The sequence below is a fragment of the Diplotaxodon limnothrissa genome, linkage group LG1 (assembly GCF_057381915.1).
Source record: "Diplotaxodon limnothrissa isolate DT_005_m linkage group LG1, D_limnothrissa_male_GT1.1, whole genome shotgun sequence".
NCBI lineage: Eukaryota > Metazoa > Chordata > Actinopteri > Cichliformes > Cichlidae > Diplotaxodon > Diplotaxodon limnothrissa.
Window position 1 is genome coordinate 42,476,577 of NC_140596.1, and position 8,035 is coordinate 42,484,611.

Genomic DNA, 8,035 nt, shown 5'->3' on the forward strand with positions numbered 1-8,035 from the left:
ACTGAGGTTACTCAATAGTCCAGCAACGAGATGTTTCCAACCACTGCCTTAAGTAGTGGATGAATTTAGGCGATGAGCCACAGGTGTGTGATTAACTTCAGGTGCGAGGGCCAGGGGCGGGAGCCCGCAATGAGCTCTGCCCCGGCGAGACACGGCAAGCGTGAGAGAGGTAGATGTAAACAAGAAACATATGTAGCCAACCTGAGTCAGCCGGGCAGACACGGGGACCATGACACAAGGTGCTTTATATTGTAAGGTAAAGGTCCTGCAATAATACAAAGAAAACAGATGAAAGGATCATATGACCTCCATGAGCAAGAGTTTTGGTGATAGTGAGAAGGAAAAAAACTCCCTTTTAACAGGAAGAAACCTCCAGCAGAACCAGGCTCAGGGAGGGTTATCTGCCACGACTAGTTGGGGGTGAGGGGAGGAAGGCAGGACAAAGACACATGTCGAAGACAGCCCAAGATAACATCAAATAATTGAATGCAGAGAGGCCTATTAACACATAGTAAGTGAGAAACGTGACTGAAGAAGACACATTCAATGCATCATGGGAATCCCCCAGCAGCTTACATCTATTGCAGCATAACTAAGGGAGGATTCAGGGTCACCTGATCCAAACAAAACTAAATGCTTTATCAAAAAGGAAAGCTTTAAGCCTAATCTTACAAAGAGCGTCTGTCTCCCGATTCCAAACTATCAGCTGGTTCCAGAAGAAGAGAGGCCTGAAAACTGAAGGCTTAATATGTGCGTTGAAGGACATGTCCTGGTCAAAAATGACTCCAAGGTTCCTCACAGCGTTACTGGAGGCTGAGGTAATGCCATCCAGAGTAAGAGTCTGGTTAGAGACCATATTTCTAAGGTTTTTATGGCCGAGCACAATAACCACAGTTTTAACTAAATTTAGAAGCATAAAATTAGAGATAATCCAGGTCTTTGAGTCTTTAAGACATTCCTGCAGTTTAACTACTTGGTGTGTGTTATCGGACTTCAAGTTCAACCTACAACAGGAGCTGCTAGTGATCTTCTACGCTGCCATCATCCAGTCTATCCTGTGCCCACTAATCACTGTCTAATTGGGCTCAGCTACGAAGCAGGACAGGACCAGACTGCAATGGAGAATCAGGTCTGCAGAGAGGATTATCGGTACTGATCTTCCCTCCATCCAAGACCTGTACAGGTCCAGTGTTTGGAAACAGGCAGAAAACATCTCTGCAGACCCCTCACACCCCGGAAAAACTATTCCAACTGCTGCTTTCAGGCAGGTGTTGTTTACAAAAACCACAGAGACAGTTTCTTCCCTCAGGCTGTCACTCGGAAGGACACCGTGAAATAACGCACTGCTATATCATTCAGGTTGTATACCCATATGCACAATGAACTACACAGTTTTTCATTTACAAGCTATACAAACTTGTTTGTATAGTATCTTAAGACTTTCTGCAAATTTTTTTTCTTACTTTTTATCTGTGAGCTGGAGTCAAAACTTGGAGTGTTCACAAAGAGCAGAAAAATGTTATACAAGAACCAGAGCAGTGAGTGACGTGATTTAAAGTGAAATAAAATAAAATAAAAAGTATTATAGCAATAAAACTGTATTTTTCAAGGGTGAGAAGCTGTTATCCAAAAGTTGACCAAAATGACATTTTGTTGACGACAAAATGTATAAAGACTTCAAGACTTCAGCCAATAGAGAAACACATGAAGGAGGAAAATGATCTGATGGAGACTGGAGAAGATCAGCCAGATGGACAACATGTGTCGCAGCTGAAGTGCCAGAAACCAGGAAGCTCCACCATGAAGGGAAGGAGAATCCCAGCACAGCTTGAGACGTGCAGGCAGGGAGATTCAAACAACAGCAGCAGACCAGCATCCAACTGTAATAGTATTAGTAAAAATGTACAAATGAAAGATTTTTTCACAGATCAATAAAAATGTACATGGGCCAATAAAACTCTGAGCTGAGGGGCTGTTGGGTTGGACAGCGAATTAATATTAACATTAATTATTAACATCTACACCATCACAATGAGTCATTTTCAGCAGTATAACATGTTGCATCAGCGCACAGGGCAAACTTTTCTTTACTGCAGCAACCACATACAAGCAATACAGACACAGACTCACTCATTCACTAACACTTACACAGGCAGAAACACATGCACAAAAATACACACATGGACACACAGGAGACACAAGTATACCTTATTTTATTTGACATTACTGCACATTTGATATGCCATGTAAATACACTGAAAGGGTTAGTTTTTAGTTGTTGTTTGCAGTTGAACTATTAAACATTGGTTTCCATTTGAGAAATTGCATTATTATTATTATTATTAGTAGTAGTAGTAGTAGTAGTAGTATTAATTCCGATCAATTACTCACAAACACACCTCTCTAACTAACCATCCTCTGAGATTTCAGAAGACGTATGTTATTATTGGGAAATGACATGTTAAACGCTCCCTAACTGCTGGTATTTTTCACCTTTTCGGTGGCTCCGTAATGTGCTTACAGTCTCCTTGCAAGCTCGTGATGATCCTCAGAATTACCTCAGATCCAGTTCACATAAAAAGAAAATTCCTGTGTCTTGTAGACAGCTTTCACAGAAACAGGGTCTTTATCTTTGGTTATGTGATATTCTCAAGAACTTCTTATAGACTTCAGAAGGCACAGACAGGTCCACTCCTGTCTCATTATGACTGGAGAACAGGTGGAATCTGTCTCCACTTTCAGGTTTCTGGGTACCCATATATCAGCCGCTCTCACCTGGATGCACTACACTCACCCTGAGTCCATCAGCAGCTGCACTTCCTCCGTGTCCTCGGGAAGAATGACCTCGACCAGAAGCTGCTGCTGGCCTTCTACTGCTCCTCAGTGGAGAGCACACTGTCCTGCTGCCTGGATGTCTAAGGGGCCAAAGCTGAGAACAGGAAGACTCAAATTCTGTTATGCAAAGATTAGTTTCCCTGTGTCGAGGTAAGTGAAATGCAGGGAGGGATTTCCTTGCCAGGATGATGGAGGATGCATCAAGACATTCCAGTCTGGATTACAGCATTTGTCACTGGCCTCTGTATGGCGCCAAAGAGCCTTATGTAATTTGCTAATTATTTGTAATTAATTTAAACTTTCATGAATACCTGGACCCTATCAATGTTGCACAAGTAGTCCAACAAAATGCCTCCAGCCTCCAGCAGCCCACTGGTGTGACCAAACAATGAGAAAGACATTTCATGAGGGTGGCCCGAGGGCCCCGTGCCCTCTACTGGCCCTGTGTGCACTGCCCAACACCACAGAGTCTCATTGAGATTTGCCATAGAATTTGAGAATTGACAGGTCCAACATTGGGTCCTAGGTTCCTCTCGGTGCAGTAGCCAGGACAGGTCATCCTCTAACACTCAGAAAAACACATTTCAGATTTTATTTCAAGTTAATTCATTAATTAATTAAACAAAAGAAAATGAAAGAAAGAAAACAGAACGAGGTTGTAGGCTTTATGTGGTCAGATTTTGTTTAATATCTCCATCCAAACTGATTTCCAGGTCAACATGTGATGTCACACAACATCATGTGGCTGGGACTGGACCAAAGACCTGGACTGAATTAGCTTTCAAACCGAGTGGATTTCTGCTACGTGTCTATCAGCATGTTACCCTCAGCAGCTCTTTTTCATGTATTTTTTCTATATTTTTCTATATTTTTCTATATATACTTAAAAAAACACATTTTCTAGTCCTGTCAAAGGGCAAAACCCCATTTCCATAGAGACTGTGTCAGCTCCCAAACAGACAAAAAACAAACTAAAAACCAGCACGGCACACCGTGTTCACTGTTCATAATCATAAACTACACCTTTATTGGCTGCTATTTCCAAGCACATTGTGCGCTGTCGGTCCTGCGTGCTACACAACAACATTCAATATTTAGTATTTACTGCTGTTTACACTTAGCTAGATTAACGTGATGGTGTTGTGTTTAGTATGTTGCTCTGTTTTTTTGTTTGTTTTCTCTTCTTTTTCTCTCAACAGGTGATCCAGGAGATTTTTTTCTCTTCTTTCTCTTTTTAAGTGCCCTTTCTCACTGTCCCTTCTGGTTTTCTTTTCCTTCCTCTTTCTTTCTCCCTTTCCTATCCCTCAGTCATGTCTGTCCCATCTGTAACAACTGAAAATAAAATAAAAGAAATAATAACAACAAAGGTCGATCAAATAGACCAATACGGCAAGGCCGTGATGATCCATTTGGCAAAGTAAATCCATTGGGTCTCCTTGTTGGTCTTTAGACAACAATTCTGATGGCTAAAGAACCAAATGGGACAGGCAAAAAAAAAAACAATTAGGTCTCTCTCCTCCAAGTCTCTGTTAGTACATGACTTAATAATTGATCAACAAATTGATTTACTCTGCCTTACAGAAACCTGGTTGCAGCAGGATGATTATGTTAGTTTAAATGAATCAACACCCCCGAGTCATTCTAACTACCAGAAACCTCGAAGCACAGGCCGAGGGGGCGGTGTGGCAGCAGTTTTTCACACCAGCCTATTAATTAATGAAAGACCAAGACAGACTTTTAATTCATTTGAAAGCCTGATGCTTAGCCTCGTCCACCCCAGCTGTGAAACTCAGAAACCAGTCTTACTTGTTATCATCTATACACCTGGGCCTTACACAGAGGTCTGATTTCTCAGACTTTTTATCTGATTTAGTGCTCAGATAAAATAATTATTGTGGGTGATTTTAACATCCACGTAGATGCTAAAAATGACAGCCTCAACATGGCATTTAATCTGTTATTAGACTCAATTGGCTTCTCTCAAAATGTAAAAGAACCCACCCACCACTTTAATCACACTCTAGATCTTGTTTTAACATATGGCATAGAAACTGAACATTTAACAGTGTTTCCTGAAAACCCTCTCCTGTCTGATCATTTCCTGATAACATTTACATTTACAATAATTGATTACACAGCAGTGGAGAGTAGACTTTATCAAAGTAGATGTCTTTCTGAAAGCGCTGTAACTAAGTTTAAGAATATAATCCACCCACTGTTATCATCTTCAATGCCCTGTACCAACACAGAGCAGAGCAGCTATCTGAACGCTACCCCAACAGAGGTCGATTATCTTGTTAATAATTTCACCTCCTCACTACGTACGACTCTGGATACTGTAGCTCCTGTGAAAACTAAGGTCTCTGACAAACAGTCAGAGCTCTGTTGAGCCAACCATCCCTTTAACGTTAACTAGTAATGACTTCATGAACTTCTTCACAAATAAATTTTTATCATTAGAGAAAAAATTACCAATAATCATCCCACAGATGTAATATTATCTACAGCTACTCTTAGTACCATTGATGTTAAGTTAGACTCTTTTTCTCCAATTGATCTTTCTGAGTTAACTTCAATAATTACTTCCTCCAAACCATCAACGTGTCTTTTAGACCCCATTCCTACAAAACTGCTCAAAGAAGTCCTGCCATTAATTAATTCTTTGATCTTATATATGATCAACCTATCTCTAATAATCAGCTATGTACCACAGGCCTTCAAGCTGGCTGTAGTTAAACCTTTACTCAAAAAGCATCTATAGACCCAGCAGTCTTAGCTAATTATAGGCCAATCTCCAACCTTCCTTTATATCAAACATCCTTGAAAGAGTAGTTGTCAAACAGCTAACAGATCATCTGCAGAGGTTTATTTGAAGAGTTTCAGTCAGGTTTCAGAGCTCATCACAGCACAGAAACAGCTTTAGTGAAGGTTACAAATGATCTTCTTATGGCCTCTGACAGTGGACTCATCTCTGTGCTTGTCCTGCTAGACCTCAGTGCAGCGTTCGATACTGTTGATCATAATATCCTATTAGAGCGATTAGAACATGCTGTAGGTATTACAGGTACTGCACTGCAGTGGTTTGTATCATATCTATCTAATAGACTCCAGTTTGTGCATGTAAATGGAGAGTCCTCTTCACACACTGAGGTTAATTATGGAGTTCCACAAGGTTCAGTGCTAGGACCAATTCTGTTTACATTATACATGCTTCCCTTAGGCAGCATCATTAGAAGACATAGCATACATTTACACTGCTATGCAGATGACACCCAGCTCTATCTGTCCATGAAGCCAGATAACACACACCAATGAGTTAAACTGCAGGAATGTCTTAAAGACATAAAGACCTGGATGGCCGCTAACTTTCTGCTTCTTAATTCAGATAAAACTGAGGTTATTGTACTCGGCCCTGAAAATCTAACCAGATTCTTACTCTGGATGGCATTACTTTGGCCTCCAGTAACGCTGTGAGGAACCTTGGAGTCATTTTTGACCAGGACATGTCCTTCAATGCACATATTAAACAAATATGTAAGACTGCTTTCTTCCATTTGCGCAACATCTCTAAAGTTAGAAATATCCTGTCTCAGAGTGACGCTGAAAAACTAGTTCATGCATTTATTACTTCCAGGCTGGACGACTGTAATTCATTATTATCAGGAAGTCCTAAAAACTCCCTGAAAAGCCTTCAGCTAATCCAAAATGCTGCAGCAAGAGTCCTGACAGGGACTAGAAAGAGAGAGCAGATTTCTCCTGTTTTGGCTTCCTGTTAAATCCAGAATTCAAAATCCTGCTCCTCACATACAAGGTCTTAAATAATCAGGCCCCATCTTATCTTAATGACCTTGTAGTACCATATCACCCTATTAGAGCACTTCGCTCTCGCTCTGCAGGCCTACTTGTTGTTCCTAGAGTATTTAAAAGTAGAATGGGAGGCAGAGCCTTCAGTTTTCAGGCCCCTCTTCTGTGGAACCAGCTTCCAGTTTGGATTCAGGAGACAGACACTATCTCTACTTTCAAGATTAGGCTTCAAACTTTCCTTTTTGCTAAAGCATATAGTTAGGGCTGGACCAGGTGACCCTGAATCCTCCCTTAGTTATGCTGCAATAGACGTAGGCTGCCGGGGGATTCCCATGATCAGAGATGGGCAGTAACGCGTTACTTGTACCGAGTAGCTACGACGTAATGGGAAATTCACAGAGAAACTCGCGGATTCTTTAACTGACCGCGGCACACCTGCACCAGGGTAAACCTCCGCCTGCCCCACTCCTGCTTTACAGCTGAAAATAGAGCAACAGGACCGCTGAGTCTTTGACTTTATTTATTTTCTGCTGTGTTTTACTTGCATCTATTTGAAAGACTGAGTGTAAACACAAAAAATATTTTATTTTATGAGCTGGAATGTGCAGAAAATAGGTTTAAATGTTAAACTAATTTCTTCCAGTCAGAGAATGTTGCAGATAATTTAATTTTTGCTTGATGCATAAAGTTAAAAGATTAAAACTAATAAAACAAGTTTTAAAAAGAGACTTTTCCATTTGATTACATTTTGTATGATAGATTATGCAGAAAAAGTAGAATTGGGCTGAAAGATCTATCACTTTATCACCTACTCAGGTTGTAAATCGTGTTTTTAAAAAGTAAATAATTAATTACTTTTGAAAATAAGTAATCAGTAAAGTAACTGGATTACTTTTTGGGGAAGTAATTAGTTACTGATTACTTTTTTCAAGTAACTTGACCAACACTGCCCATGATGCATTGAGTTTTTCCTTTTCTCACTCACTATGTGTTAACAGACCTCTCTGCATTGAATCATATCTGTTATTAACCTCTGTCTCTCTTCCACAGCATGTCTTTAGCCTGTCTTCCTTCTCTCACCCCAACCAATTACAGCAGATGGCCCCGCCCCTCCCTGAGCCTGGTTCTGCCGGAGGTTTCTTCCTGTTAAAAGGGAGTTTTTCCTTCCCTCTGTCGCCAAAGTGCTGCTCATAGGGGGTCATATGATTGTTGGGTTTTCTCTGAATCTATTATTGTACGATCTACTGTACAATATAAAGCACCTTGAGGCGACTGTTTTTGTGACTTGGCACTATACAAATAAAATTGAATTGAATTGAAAAGTGGGATTTTAAATCTTTTAGAAGCTTTTCAAATATGATCATCAGGGGAGATCTCATTTCATCTGTTTTGTTTA